General features: G+C 46.2%; 1 protein-coding gene across 1 annotated transcript in view; it reads right to left on the bottom strand.

Moving 5' to 3' along the window:
- DPP6 (dipeptidyl peptidase like 6) overlaps positions 1 to 13,756 on the bottom strand; it is a 795,167-nt gene that overhangs the window by 369,307 nt on the left and 412,104 nt on the right. The gene's annotated exons all lie outside the window — the stretch shown is intronic.

Raw genomic sequence — 13,756 nt, 5'->3', positions numbered from 1 at the left:
AGCAAGGAGGACCCAACACGGCAAAAATAAATAAAGAGCTCCGGGGTATTCTCATCCCGGAAGCGGAGATCAGTTCCTTTCTCTTCCTTCTGCCTCAGGGTCCAAAGGACCCAGGCTCCCTTCCCCCATCTTATGGCAAAGCTCCATCTCAAGAAGAAGGTGATATTACGTTATGTTTACAGCCTTTTACGCTTTTCCACCCAATAGACTTGGTTCCACATTACGGGGTGACTGACTATGGAGTTTCTCATTGCAGCCAACCTATTAAATGCCATCAAATCAAACCCAGGTATGATAGAATTTCTAGCCTCAACCTCTCTCATCTTTGTCTTCATTGACACCCACACTGTGAACCTCTATTTCAGCTATGAAACTCAAACGTTTATTTAGCACATACTAAATGCCAATGTCAATCAATGTCTGCCTACTTCTCATCATCTTGTACCTTCTTCCACCTACAGCTCCTCAAATAAAGCTTCAAGGTTTCCCAGGTCTCACTTCACTAGGTAACCCATCTATCCCTTTTCTAGGTTCTTAGTCCCCTCCACAGAGCTGTATTTGTATTATAGCAGGTACTGAGGGTGAGAGGAGGGATCTGGAGACACAGTTAAGGATAATAAAGATTTACTAAATCTAGGAAATTAATCCAGCATGTTGGCTCCTGAGACCAAACTTGCAATTTCAAATCAGGATGATTATATAACTTACAGTCCAAACTAGGATCCTTGGGGAGACAAAGGGGGTGATATTAATAAACAATAACAAATACAATAGTTACATACCAATAATAATTATTATTAATTATGCAAGAGCGACAGGAACTCTCCAGGGCAAATTTAAGCAGAAGGCCACACCGCGAATGAGCTACTCACTACTGTCTATACATAGGTCACAAAATACTCTCTCCTGTAGTACCCATGACTGCAACTCATATTAACTGCAAGTCAAAATGCAACAGAATGGAGATGGTGCCAAAAAGTAGGTAATGTGAGGCATAGATACACCTTTATCCCAGGCTGAAAGTTCATTAGAATGTTATAAAATGGCTGCAAATCAAAATGAAGAAAATATTCAACCACAGGACAGCAAATAATTAACATCTGACATCCAAATATTTAATACTGGCTATCCAGGCTACAGAATTAGGAAAAAAATTGACTCGAGCTAATTAACACTGGCCATCCAGGTTTGAGGACCATCATAACTTGAGCAGGAAAGAGTGCTACAGTTTTTAGAAATTTTGACCAGCATTCTTATGTGCCATCGAGAACTTAATTTGCCTATTAAAAAGTGATTTTCAGCATTTAAAAATAAGATGAAACATAAGCATGAAATTATGACAACATGTATACTGAGCCAATCTCCTTTCCTATTGGACAGAGCTTTCTATGCGAGGAAATCACTGGCCAATGACAAGAAGTGATCAGATCTCACTGATTGAGCAGCTTTTCATTTCACCTGAGTTTACAGAGGAAACAAGCCCTTCTCACTAAGAATGAGAAGAGCGTATGTCTTGCAGTAGCACACTCCTTACGCTATCAGATGTGCAAGATCACTCACAGACCCAAAGCAGACATTTCTCAAGTACTGTTCAGATTAAATTCAGAGTCGACATCCAAAATTTGAACAATTTCATACTCCAGATCAATCTTTCTCAAGACAGAGAATAAGTAAATTAGTGGTATGGCCTTCATCAGCTCAAACAATGGATATCTTTCAAATTTTGTTTTTAATAAGAATAATCTCAGATTTGAAATTTTGTTTTAAACACATTTATTAACTTCTATGCAGAGTACATCATGAGAAACGCTGGACTGGAAGAAACACAAGCTGGAATCAAGATTGCCGGGAGAAATATCAATAACCTCAGATATGCAGATGACACCACCCTTATGGCAGAAAGTAAAAAGGAACTAAAAAGCCTCTTGATGAAAGTGAAAGAGGAGAGTGAAAAAGTTGGCTTAAAGCTCAACATTCAGAAAACGAAGATCATGGCATCTGGTCCCATCACTTCATGGGAAATAGATGGGGAAACAGTGGAAACAGTGTCAGACTTTATTTTGGGGGGCTCCAAAATCACTGCAGATGGTGACTGCAGCCATGAAATTAAAAGACACTTACTCCTTGGAAGGAAAGTTATGACCAACCTAGATAGCATATTCAAAAGCAGAGACATTACTTTGCTGACTAAGGTCCGCCTAGTCAAGGCTATGGTTTTTCCAGTAGTCATGTATGGATGTGAGAGTTGGACTGTGAAGAAAGCTGAGCACCGAAGAATTGATGCTTTTGAATTGTGGTGTTGGAGAAGACTCTTGAGAGTTCCATGGACTGCAAGGAAATCCAGCCAGTCCATTCTAAAGGAGATCAGTTCTGGGTGTTCTTTGGAAGGAATGATGGTGAAGCTGAAACTCCAGTACTTTGGCCACCTCATGAGAAGAGTTGACTCATTGGAAAAGACTCTGATGCTGGGAGGGATTGGGGGCAGGAGGAGAAGGATGAGATGGCTGGATGGCATCACGGACTCGATGGACGGGAGTCTGAGTGAACTCCGGGAGTTGGTGATGGACAGGAAGGCCTGGCGTGCTGCGATTCATGGGGTTGCAAAGAGTCAGACATGACTGAGCAACTGAACTGAACGGATTAATATTAGATGCCCTTGTAGAAGTTTATATGAAAAAATAACTAAAATAGTGTACAGAGACTTAAAAAAAACAACTAAGACTTTTAGTTTGCATCAATTTTTTTTGCATCAATTTCTTGAGTGGTCAGGAGCATAACTAATTTACTCGCAAAAATGCAATTGAATGAACATTGCAGCAATGTTCCAATAGACCTTTCCCTGGCCCAAGTACACTCACAGAATGGTGTCCAAGTCTGGGCTGAATATCGTTAGAGATAATGATGGACAGAGTACGTCCATAAAGAGGATACCAAAGATAGACACTGCAAAACGTCATATGAAGCAAGGCTAACAGAAGAGTTCAACCTCAATGCAAGAGAGAGAAGACTTCTGCAGAGCTGTAGAAGGCAGAGTTGCAATCAAAAGGAAATTTCACGAAGACAAAATTATGTAAAACAAACAAACAAGACTTCAGAATTTCTAACCATTTGCATTGTTCATGACAGAACGGGCTGTTTCACCAGAAAGTGAGGAAGGTGGATGAACAGCTCGCAAGGATGCAGGAGGGCCAGTCCAGGAAAGGAGGTGGAGAGGAGAGATCTTGAAAACTTCAAACACAGGGCACCTTCTACGGTCACACAGGGCATGGGAAAGAAAGATGCTGAGATGGCTCGGCAAGTGGGAAAATGAATGAGGGTCAGTTCAGAAAAAGGACAAAGGCTCTGCTCCTTCATGCTCACTGGGCTAAGAAAAGATTTTGCAGAGAAAACCAGTTCAGTATATATTATTAGATGGAAGAATGCACAATAATATAACCAAACAGGTGTTGATAGCAGAGTCTGCTTAGGTGATTCTGGATCATTGACGCCATTTCTTAAGTACAGATGCATTACACTGTCTTTCAGGCAACACTCTTACATTTAAAAAGCAGTGTCATTTCACCCTCAGAAAAGCAGACCGTCCTTACTAAATTCCGAATTTTATTTTCAAAAGTAACTTTTTAAACTACACAAGCAATATCGCTACAATAACCATAGGAAACAAAGAGGAAAAACACACGAACAACCTCAGCAGCCCCAAAAGAGCCCAAAAGAGCCCAAGTTTCCATATTCCCGTCTTCCTCTCCAGGGCTGATGTGTGTGCATATTCAGCTCTTACACGGGTATTTAACAATAACCAGAACATAGATCTGGTTTTTGAGTTAGAATGCAGAGTAACCGTGAACATCCAACCTGAGCATCTGATTTGGCATCCCAAATTCAGACTTCCTCAACCTAACTTGTGGAGGAATTGAATTATCAAAAATTTGAGCAAAATTGTTCCCGTTTCTCAAGAAGGGCAACTTTCCCCTGCAATGTTGAGCTTCGGTAGTGCCTTTCTCAACATCATTACGTATTTTTTGCCTAGAATGATGAGAATGAGGCTGTGATATATTCCCTGTTCTGTTTGGTACCACATGCATACCGTGGAGATCCAATAAAATTTAATTTACAATTAAACACTGGCCTGAGAAGGTGAACGAATCCCCCATCCATCCATCCAATATTTATCCAAGGCTTACTCTGCCAAGCCCTGTTCTGTGAACTTGTTATGCACTGTTAGCAACTCGACAAGTCCAACAGCTTTCATTTTTTCCATATTCCTTTCTTGTATCTTAGTGTAGGGACAGGGGCAAACAATAAACAGACAAACCCACCAAGAAAGCTGCCTCCACTCTGTCTTCACCTGCAAACGTGGAGGAAAGGCCACGTGAGGACAGAGAGAAGGCGGCTGGCTGCAACCCAAGGAGACGGCCCTCACCAGACCCAGCAGCTGGCATCCTGACCCTGGACTTCAGTCCCTGGAACCGTGAGAGAGAAATCTGTGTTTAAGCCACCTGGTCTGTGGCGGTGTGTTATAGCTGCTCCAGACAGAGTAAGACACGGGCTGACGCCTGAAGGCAAGCAATTCAGGGAGAGGAAGAGGCCGTGTGCGCTCTGGAGTGGAGGGCGGCAGAGAGACAGTGGCCTGGGGGCCACGGGGATGAGGGTGGGGTGACCACGCTGAGCAAGAAGGGTGGGCGTGGGCAGCCAGGAAAGCAGGGTCTGGAGGCCACAGCACGGGTTTTGGCGTTTCCTCTAAGGGCAGGACATGTGAGCACCACAGGGCATGAACCAGACTCCCACAAGAAGACCCCCAGGGGAGCTGCTACACGGAGGGCAAAGAACAAGGAAAGAAGGGTGTGCCCAGAAGGGACCCACTAGGAGGCGCGATGGAGGTTTGTCCCAGGGGGCAGTGGCGCAGGTTGTGAGAAGGGGTTAACCCTGGGCACATGATAGAAAACGCCAGTCAACAGTGCTATTCAGGGCAGAGGATACGCGACGGGGACACATTTATACGCCCCTCCTCCGCTTGGAGCCCCCTCTGAGGAGCCTGGCTTCTGTGCTCAAGCGATGTGCACCTCACTACAAAGTCCCCTCCTTCCCTCCACCTCTGAGCTAAGCCTCCCACTCTCGGCTCACAACTTACTGCTCCTGGAGCCGCCTCCTGCAGCCGCCTCCTGCCCTGTCCCCATCCCCTCCCCACCCGCACCGTCTGCAGCTTTGTGTGCAAGGCTTGATTTCCGTTTCCTGACATTCCTCTCCAGCCTCATTTCAACAGGCAAATCCCTTCGCACTCTTTAGTTGTCAGCTAAAATATCATCTCTGACATTTCAGGAAGCTTTGCCTGGTTTCACTGGCAGAGTCCATTATTCTTTCCAACTGGACACAAATGCAACAGTTTGTAAATGCTCTTCTGTAACATTACTGCGCTACTAAATGGTGCATTCCACGTGGGTTGTGAGAAGGGGTTAACCCTGGGCACATGATAGAAAACGCCAGTCAACAGCGCTATTCGGAGCAGAGGATACGCGATGGGGACACATTTATACGCCCCTCCTCCACTTGGGGCCCCCTCTGAGGAGCCTCATCTGCAGGCTGCAAGCCACTTAAGGAAGTTATCCTGATGTTCATGATCACGACGCCTGGTATGAAACCCAGGGCACCACAGCGCCCGGGGACTGTGGGGAGAACGGATGAGTGAATCTACAGATGCCTTTATGAGAAGGAGCTTTGGCATTTGCCTGCACATCTGTCAGAGACGCAACTGTTGACTGATGCAGAAAGTAAAGCGTTAATATAAGTCTGATTGCATGAACTATGCCATAAATAGCAATCGGTCCTAAAAGCCTAATGCAAACTGACATCTAAGGCTGCCAATTCCCTCGTACCTAGTGACGTAACTGTTGCTCATACTTATTTTTAGCTCAGACAGAAAGAAAACACAGAACTAAAACCAAACAACCTTTTCCTGGGTCATTTGGTTGTTTTAAATATAAAATTCATCTTCCCAGAGTGCTATTATCTTAGCAGTTCCTAATCAGAGCTTGATATTTTCTTTGCCAAGGTCACAACATTAGTTATAGACCCCACGATGTCCTGTGAACTGATTCAGAAAAGACTCCGTTGGATGCTGACTCCCCTGCAGGGACCACCTGCGCCCTTACAGCAGGTCTGCTAGAGAGGCCCTCTGCTCTCTCTGCAAAAATCTGACATCTCTTTATTTTACTTTTTTGACCGTGCTGAACAGCATGTGGAATCTTAGAGACCTGACCAGGGACTGAAGCTGTGTCCTCTGGTTTGAGAGAGCAGAGTCTTAAACCACTCGACGGCTGGGGAAGTCCCTATCTGCAGCATCTTATCTCGTCCTGAGCTCCATGTACCTTCATCACACCTCTGCCTTCTGATGGGGAGTAGAGAATCAAATGAAAACTCAGGGGTGATTATTTAAACAAGAGACACCAAGACTGCAAAGGTGGAGAAAAGAAAGGAAGGGCGGGGATGAGGAATCTAGAGTGCGGCTGTCAGAGGATAAATGCACACGTGTCTGAAAGCCTGTTAACGTCTGTAGACACTACAAAAACCGGAATCAACGTTGTGTTACTATTGACTGTGATCCAAACGATGTCTGGGCAACACCTGACACGCGATACGGGGAAACTCAAAAGCACACCAAACTTCCTGTCCTGGATAAAGAAGGTAAAGGGCGCAGAGACCACATTTCCTTCATCCACTCTCTTCACACCAGAAGCTCCAATGAGGGGAAAGGAGCACTTTAACTTCTGTTGGCTCCCCGCAGTAGGGCGGTGTAGGTTGCAGCTGAGAGACTCCACCACAGTGATGCAGAAATAACCACCTCGCCTCAAGTACTGTGTGCGCTGTGAATAAAGGGACACAGGGACAGCCAGCAGGAGTGAGACTGGAAAGACTTCCCCAGTGGCCCAGAGGTTAAGACTTCACCTTCCCATGTAGGGGGGCGTGGGTTCAATCCCTGGTCAGGGACTAAGATCCCACACGCCTGCCAGCCAGAAAACGAGAACATGAAACAGAAGCAATCCAGTAACAAAACTCAATAAAGACTTTAGAAATGGGAAGGAAAAAAAATGGTGCACATTAAAAAAATACTTAAAAAACAAGAGATGAGGCTGGAGGCTGACTTCTGCAGGACACTAGGGGTTGTCCTAAAGAAGCTCCCCATCCCAGGGGACGAGAGCACAGGAAACTTCAAGTCAGGAGCGACGGGGGTGGTGGGAGGAGGGCAGGGGCCACAGCGACAGCTGAGGTCCAGGCCTCGCCGGCTGCAACGGGGACAGCTGGCCATTGCGTGTTTTATTTCCCTTTGCTGAAGGCAGAGAGGTCAACCAGATGGCCCACTCACCAGGGAAGGAGGAAGTGAATTCAATTATTTTTCTCAGAATAATCCATCTTTGAGCTAATCAATTTCATCTTCTATCATCAAGCAGCTTTCCGAAGAAAACTAAGGCTAGGAGACTGGTTCTGGCTCTCAAAATGGAAATCAAAGCTGGGATATCACTAGACCCAGGTTTAGGTCACTGATAGTTTAAATGTCCCAAGAGGACAGATGGGAATGGCAGCCCCATGGAGACCGGGCATCCTTCACAAGGGGGACTCTCCACTCCCTGGAACACCCCCTCCCGTGACAGCGCGCCTGAGTCCTCTGAGTACTCTGGGCATTCTTGCTAGCTGTGAGTGTGAGGGATGGCTGAGTGCTGTGACCTTGAGACACTGATTAACGCTGATGCCACTAGTGACTCTCAACTGATTACAGGGCTGGGGGGCGGCTGGCAGCCACTCCTGAAAGACAGAAACATCCAATGATGTGTGAGCAGTGGGCAGGGCTCGTGTTGGAGGGCAGAGTCTTACCCTTCAAAAGGCTTCTGCTGACTTCACTAATTTGAGGTTACATTTGGTTGATGGGCCCTTCTTCCTAGGACTGATGGTTCCTTATGAATCGTCATCGTCTTAGTGATAGAGAGGAGCTGTCATGCCCCGAGTATCTGACCCACAGTCAGGTGGCCCTCCTTCCCCTGGATGCTCTCTCTTCACCGTCTTTCTCTAGACTACATGGACACCCCAATCCTCAGGCTGTTCTGAGTCCTCCACCACGTTCTTTGCCAGCCTTACTGACTGAGCTGGGATCCACTCTCCTTTCCTCCTATGAACTTGGAAATTCTGAAGTTGACTATTTGACTTAACATGGCTTTAACCTAACATTGCTGTCTGAGGGCACAGCCCTCTAAAATCAAACCCACCACTGTTAGGAGCAGCTGCCATCTTCGCCTGGGCTTCCCTGGCGGCTCAGTGGGTAAAGAATCCACCTGCAATGCGGGAGACCTGGGCTTGATCCCCGGGCTGGGAAGATCCCCTGGAGGAGAGCATGGCAACGCACTCCAGTATTCTTGCCTGGAGAATCCCATGGACAGAGGAGCCTGGCAGGCTATAGTCTGTGGGGTCGCAAAGAGTCAGACACGACTGAGTGACGAAGCGTGCATGCATGCACCTGCTACCTGTGGCTCAGCAGCACTGTTTGCAGAGCAAGCCCCTACCCTATAAGTTCTCCTAGATGAAGAAGAAAAAACAGGCAAAACATTGACTGTAATTATCTGTCTTTAAAAATTTTTTCATTATTTTTACCCACAAATTCAACAACAGAGCTGAAATAATTTTATGCTCTTTAGTTTAACTGACAGTGTCTGACAGCTTCTTTATGAAATTAATTCAAAACGTTAAGTTATTCCTGTTGCAGTGAAAAGGAAAAAAACAGGATTGAGTTTTTCTTTTTCCCTTCTCTGAGAACAAAGACAAAGAAAAACAGTGAGCAGGCCTAAACATTCCTAGTTTCTAAAGCCTCATGGACCGTAGCCCAACAGGCGCCTCTGTCCATGGGATTTTCCAGGCAAGAATACTGGAGTGGGTTGCCATTCCCTTCTCCAGAGATCTTCCCAACCTAGGGATCAAACCCGGGTCTATGCATTGCAGAAGGCTTCTCTGCCATCTGAGCCACCAAGGAAGTCCTTCTTTTTTTTTTTTTTACTTTCAGTTCAGTGCAGTCACTCAGTCGTGTCCGACTCTGCGACCCCATGAACCACAGCACGCCAGGCCTCCCTGTCCATCACCAACTCCCGGAGTTTACCCAAACTCATGTCCATCGAGTCAGTGATGCCACCCAGCCATCTCATCCTCTGTCGTCCCCTCCTCCTGCCCCCAATCCCTCCCAGCATCAGAGTCTTTTCCAATGAGTCAGCTCTTTGCATGAGGTGGCCAAAGTGCTGGAGTTTCAGCTTTAGCATCATTCCCTCCAAAGAAATCTCAGGGCTGATCTCCTTGCAGTCTAACGGAGTGTCAAGAGTCTTCTCCAACACCACAGTTCAAAAGCATCAATGCTTCGGAGCTCAGCTTTCTTCACAGTCCAACTCTCACATCCATACATGACCACTGGAAAAACCATAGCCTTGACTAGATGGACCGTTGTTGGCAAAGTAATGTCTCTGCTTTTGAATATGCCATCTAGGTTGCTCATAACTTTCCTTCCAAGGAGTGAGAGTCTTTTAATTTCATGGCTGTAACTGCCCCTAATCCTGCATGTCTGTAACTGAGTCTGCTTTCCTGGCCCCCAACTCTGCAGGAGCCACAGTTCACGTTTCCTCCTTTGACTCTATGCTAAATACCTCCCCTATCTGGTGTTTACCCTGACAACACGCTTCCCCTTGTGGTTACACAGCAGAAAGAAGGTCACAGAGCCACCAAGCCACCAGACCCTAAGACTGGGTTGCTGATGCCAGTATATGACTGACTTTGAAACAGTGCAAGAGGATGAAGTCAAGCTCCTATCACCTTTGTTCCTCATCACCGACTCCTGACTAGGAGCCCTTGCCATATATAAGCCCCTAGAGGCCTCATGGGTTGGGGGCACAGTTCTTGAGACATAAGCCCACTGAGTTCCCCTCTCAGCAGCTGGGAGTGAAAGCCACCTTTCTATTTCCTCCAAATTCTCTCTCCATTTTTTCATTCGGCTTTGGTGGGCAGAGAAGGTTGAGATTTTGGCTGGCAACTTTCCAAACTTCACAGCTTTGTCTGACTTGGACCTGTTTAGATAGACTGTTTTATAAGGCATCATGTTGCTCCATAAATCACAAAAGTAAGTACACTATGATCCGATCAAGGTCAGAGGAAATTTCACAATGTATCATGCTCAAGAGAAACCTCTTTCAGTAAAAAATATGGCTATGAAATTAAGTTGCAGAATTTAAAATTGAGCATTTGCATCTCACATTGCTGTGTATGATGATGTCTTAAAAGCATTTTAGATAATGTCTGCCTTTGCCTTGACTCACTGAAACGCACAGCAATTTTAAGACAAGTTTCCTACACTGGGCAGCCTTTAAGCAAACTCAACACCTCACTTCCTGATGTCAAACTTTCCTGCAGGCCGTCATTCACTATTAAATAACAAACAAGTCTCCAAGACAGGACTCACCAGCAGTTTAATGACAAAGATTAAAATAATTTAGCTCAATTTTTCAAAAGGGCTTGCCCTCTGATACAGTCTTCTATCAAGGTACATGGACTCCTTTTGAGAAATTATCCCAACTGCCCTCCTCCCCCAGCCATGGCGCTCCCTCAACCACTCTGCACCCCACCATGCCCCGCCCCAGCCTCAAGTGACTGGCCCAACCTAGGTCAGAATTCTGCCACAGGATTTTAGGGATGGGGTTAAAATATTGTAACAGGGAAGAATCTCTGTATTCTCTTACAAGTTCACTAAACATCATCAAAAAAACAACATCACTAAAAGGATGTTGCCTATAAGCTTAAATTTTACATAATGGCCCATCTCTGGGAACCCTGCCTTGCAGGTAATGAGCAAGATGCTCAAATACCTCTGTTTAGTTCACAGGAAACATCCTTACCAGCCCACCTATGGATGACCACAGGAAGGAAGAGATTAACACATCGCTTCAGGAGGATGACCAGAACCAGGAAACATCTGACTTTACTCCCTCCCCTTTCAGAGCAGAAGAATCCTGAATTCTGTCTCAGGCATGATGGTTCTTTGGAACAGTAGTTCCCCATCTTCTTGATCAATTGGTTTTCCAAATAAAGTTGGAATCTGCCTGCCATGCAGGAGACCCCGGTTCGATTCCTGGGTCGGGAAGATCCGCTGGAGAAGGGATGGGCTACCCACTCCAGTATTCTTGGGCTTCCCTTATGACTCAGCTGGTAAAGAATCCGCCTGCAATGCGGAAGACCTGGGTTCGATCCCTGGGTTGGGAAGATCCCCTGGAGAAGGGATGGGCTACCCACGCCAGTATTCTGGCCTGGAGAATCCTATGGCCTGTATAGTCCATGGGGTCACAAAGAGTCAGACATGACTGAGCAACTTTCACTTTCACGCCTTTCCCCAGCAACTGGCTTCCCAAATTACTGACCTGTCCTGCGGCAAGCACTGCGAGTTTGGACTCTGTAACAATATTCCAATTTATTCTCGCGTTTGTCATGAAACACGAGAATGGAGGAGGCATGGGGGGGGGGAGTGTCTGCTCCCATTTGGCATATGGACCCTGAAGGAGACAGAAGCGGCTGACAGAAGACGAGGAATGAATTAGACCAAGACACAAAGAGACAAGCAGCGGAGAGAGAGAGCAGTCCCCACTGGTTTTGAATTTCTTGACCTAATTTTTCTCCTGGGGCGTGAATAAATTTTTCCCTTAGACTTATCAGCACACTCCTATTTCTCCATGAAATACTTTATTTCCTATTTTACTTATCTAGCCTGAGCTGATTCCTGAAACTTGGGGACAAGGAAGCTGACACATGTCACGTAGAGACACCCAGCCCAGCCGCCCAACACCCCGTCGGCACTGTGCTTTCAGAAGACATTCTGTGCATACGACCTGAGTCACAGGTCGTCTGTGAGGAGTATCTTACGGCCAAACCCACACCTGAAAACGAGGTGAACATTTTAACTACATGCTTGATGTATAATATCAAAATATCTAATTTGCTAACTGGATGTGTAACTTTCTTTGAAAAGACCAGCTCTTCCATAAGCATGCATAGTTATTTTTTCCAGGGAAATGCTGAGTGAAATTCAGCAACCCTAACCTTCGCAGATCCCCACAAGAACCCACACTTGTTATTCTCAGTGCTCGAGTGTGCGCCCTGCGAGACAGGAGGTGAGTAATTCAAGCTGAAGGAAAAGCAGCCAAGACGGCTGGCGCGACAGTGACCCTGGGCGTCCTGAGAGGGCGGGCTGTCCGACGTGTTCGCGGCCTCGCTGTTGTTGTGAAGAGCCGACTCAGTGGAAAAGACCCTGATGCTGGGGAAGACTGAAGGCAAGACGAGCAGGGGGCAACAGAGGAGGAGATGGTTAGATATTATCACTGGCTCAGTGGACATGAACTTGGGCAAACTCCCGGAGACAGTGGAGGACGGGGAAGCCTGGTGTGCTGCCGTCCGTGGGGTCGCAAAGAGCAGCACACAGCTTAAAGACTGAACATCAACAGCTGGCTTAGAACGGCTCTTTCCAGTAGCTCCATGTGTAACAGCTATTTTTATAATCAAGAATGGTCTATAAATTGCAGATGCAGAAAACAAACTTATGGTTACCAAGGGGTAAGAGGAGGGAGGGATAAATCGGCAGACTGGGATTGATACACACATCCTCCTATACATAAAATAGATAACTAATAAGGACCCAATGTGTAGCATAGGGAACTCTATCTACTCAATACTTCGTAGTATTGGGGAAAAAAAGCCTAAAAAAGAGGAGATACATGTCTGTGCATAACTGATTCACTTGGCTGTACACCTGAAAACTAGCACAATATTGTAAATCAACCATACTTCAACTAAGAAAAAGAGAATAGTCTATGCCAGCACTGTCATTAATTCAGTCTAACAGAAAGGCATATAGCATCAGAGGAATTATGAACCACAGGAATACAACTGATAAACCACGTAATTCCATCTGCCACCTTCATCATCTTTGCTGTGAAACTAACGTGTCTACAGGTCCGTGTGTTTGGGATGAGGACATCTCTGGGGTGGGGGAGATGATTATTTTGCCAACCACGGGGTGCATTCCATGTGATGAAATGTTATACCTCAATGGAAATACCAACCTTATACTACATTCAGTGTCCTAAGGAAAATCTCAAATAGAGCTGGGAGTGAGATGGAAAAGACACTAAGGAATATACGCGGGATAATTTCATCCCCTTGTGGCTCAGCAGTGAATAATCTGCCTCCCAACGAGGGAGATGCAGGTTTGGTCTCTGGGTCAGGAGGAGCCCCTGGAGTAGGAAATGGCAACCCACTCCAGGATTCTTGCCTGGGAAATTCCATGGACAGAGGAGCCTGGTGGGCTACAGTCCATGGGGTCGCAGAGAGTCAGACACGACTTAGCACCGTTCACTCTCTCAGTCCTGTCCAACTCTCTGTGACCCCATGGACTGCAGCAAGCCAGGCTTCCCTGTCCTTCACCATCTCCTGGAGCTTGCTCAAACTCACATCTACTGAGTCGGTGATGCCATCGAACCATCTCATCCTCTGTCGTCCCCTCTCCTGCCATCAATCTTTCCCAGCATCAGGGTCTTTTCTAATGAATCAGTTCTTCACATCAGGTGGCCAAAGTACTGGAGCTTCAGCTTCAGCATCAGTCCTTCCAGTTGAATATTCAGGACTGACTTCCTTTAGGATGGACTGGTTTGATCTCCCTGCAGTCCAAGGGACTCTCAAGAGTCTTCTCCAATAC

Source organism: Budorcas taxicolor, chromosome 4 (assembly GCF_023091745.1).
Source record: "Budorcas taxicolor isolate Tak-1 chromosome 4, Takin1.1, whole genome shotgun sequence".
NCBI lineage: Eukaryota > Metazoa > Chordata > Mammalia > Artiodactyla > Bovidae > Budorcas > Budorcas taxicolor.
The sequence above is the reverse complement of the archived record's forward strand: the minus strand, read 5'-3'. Positions and strand labels throughout refer to the sequence as shown.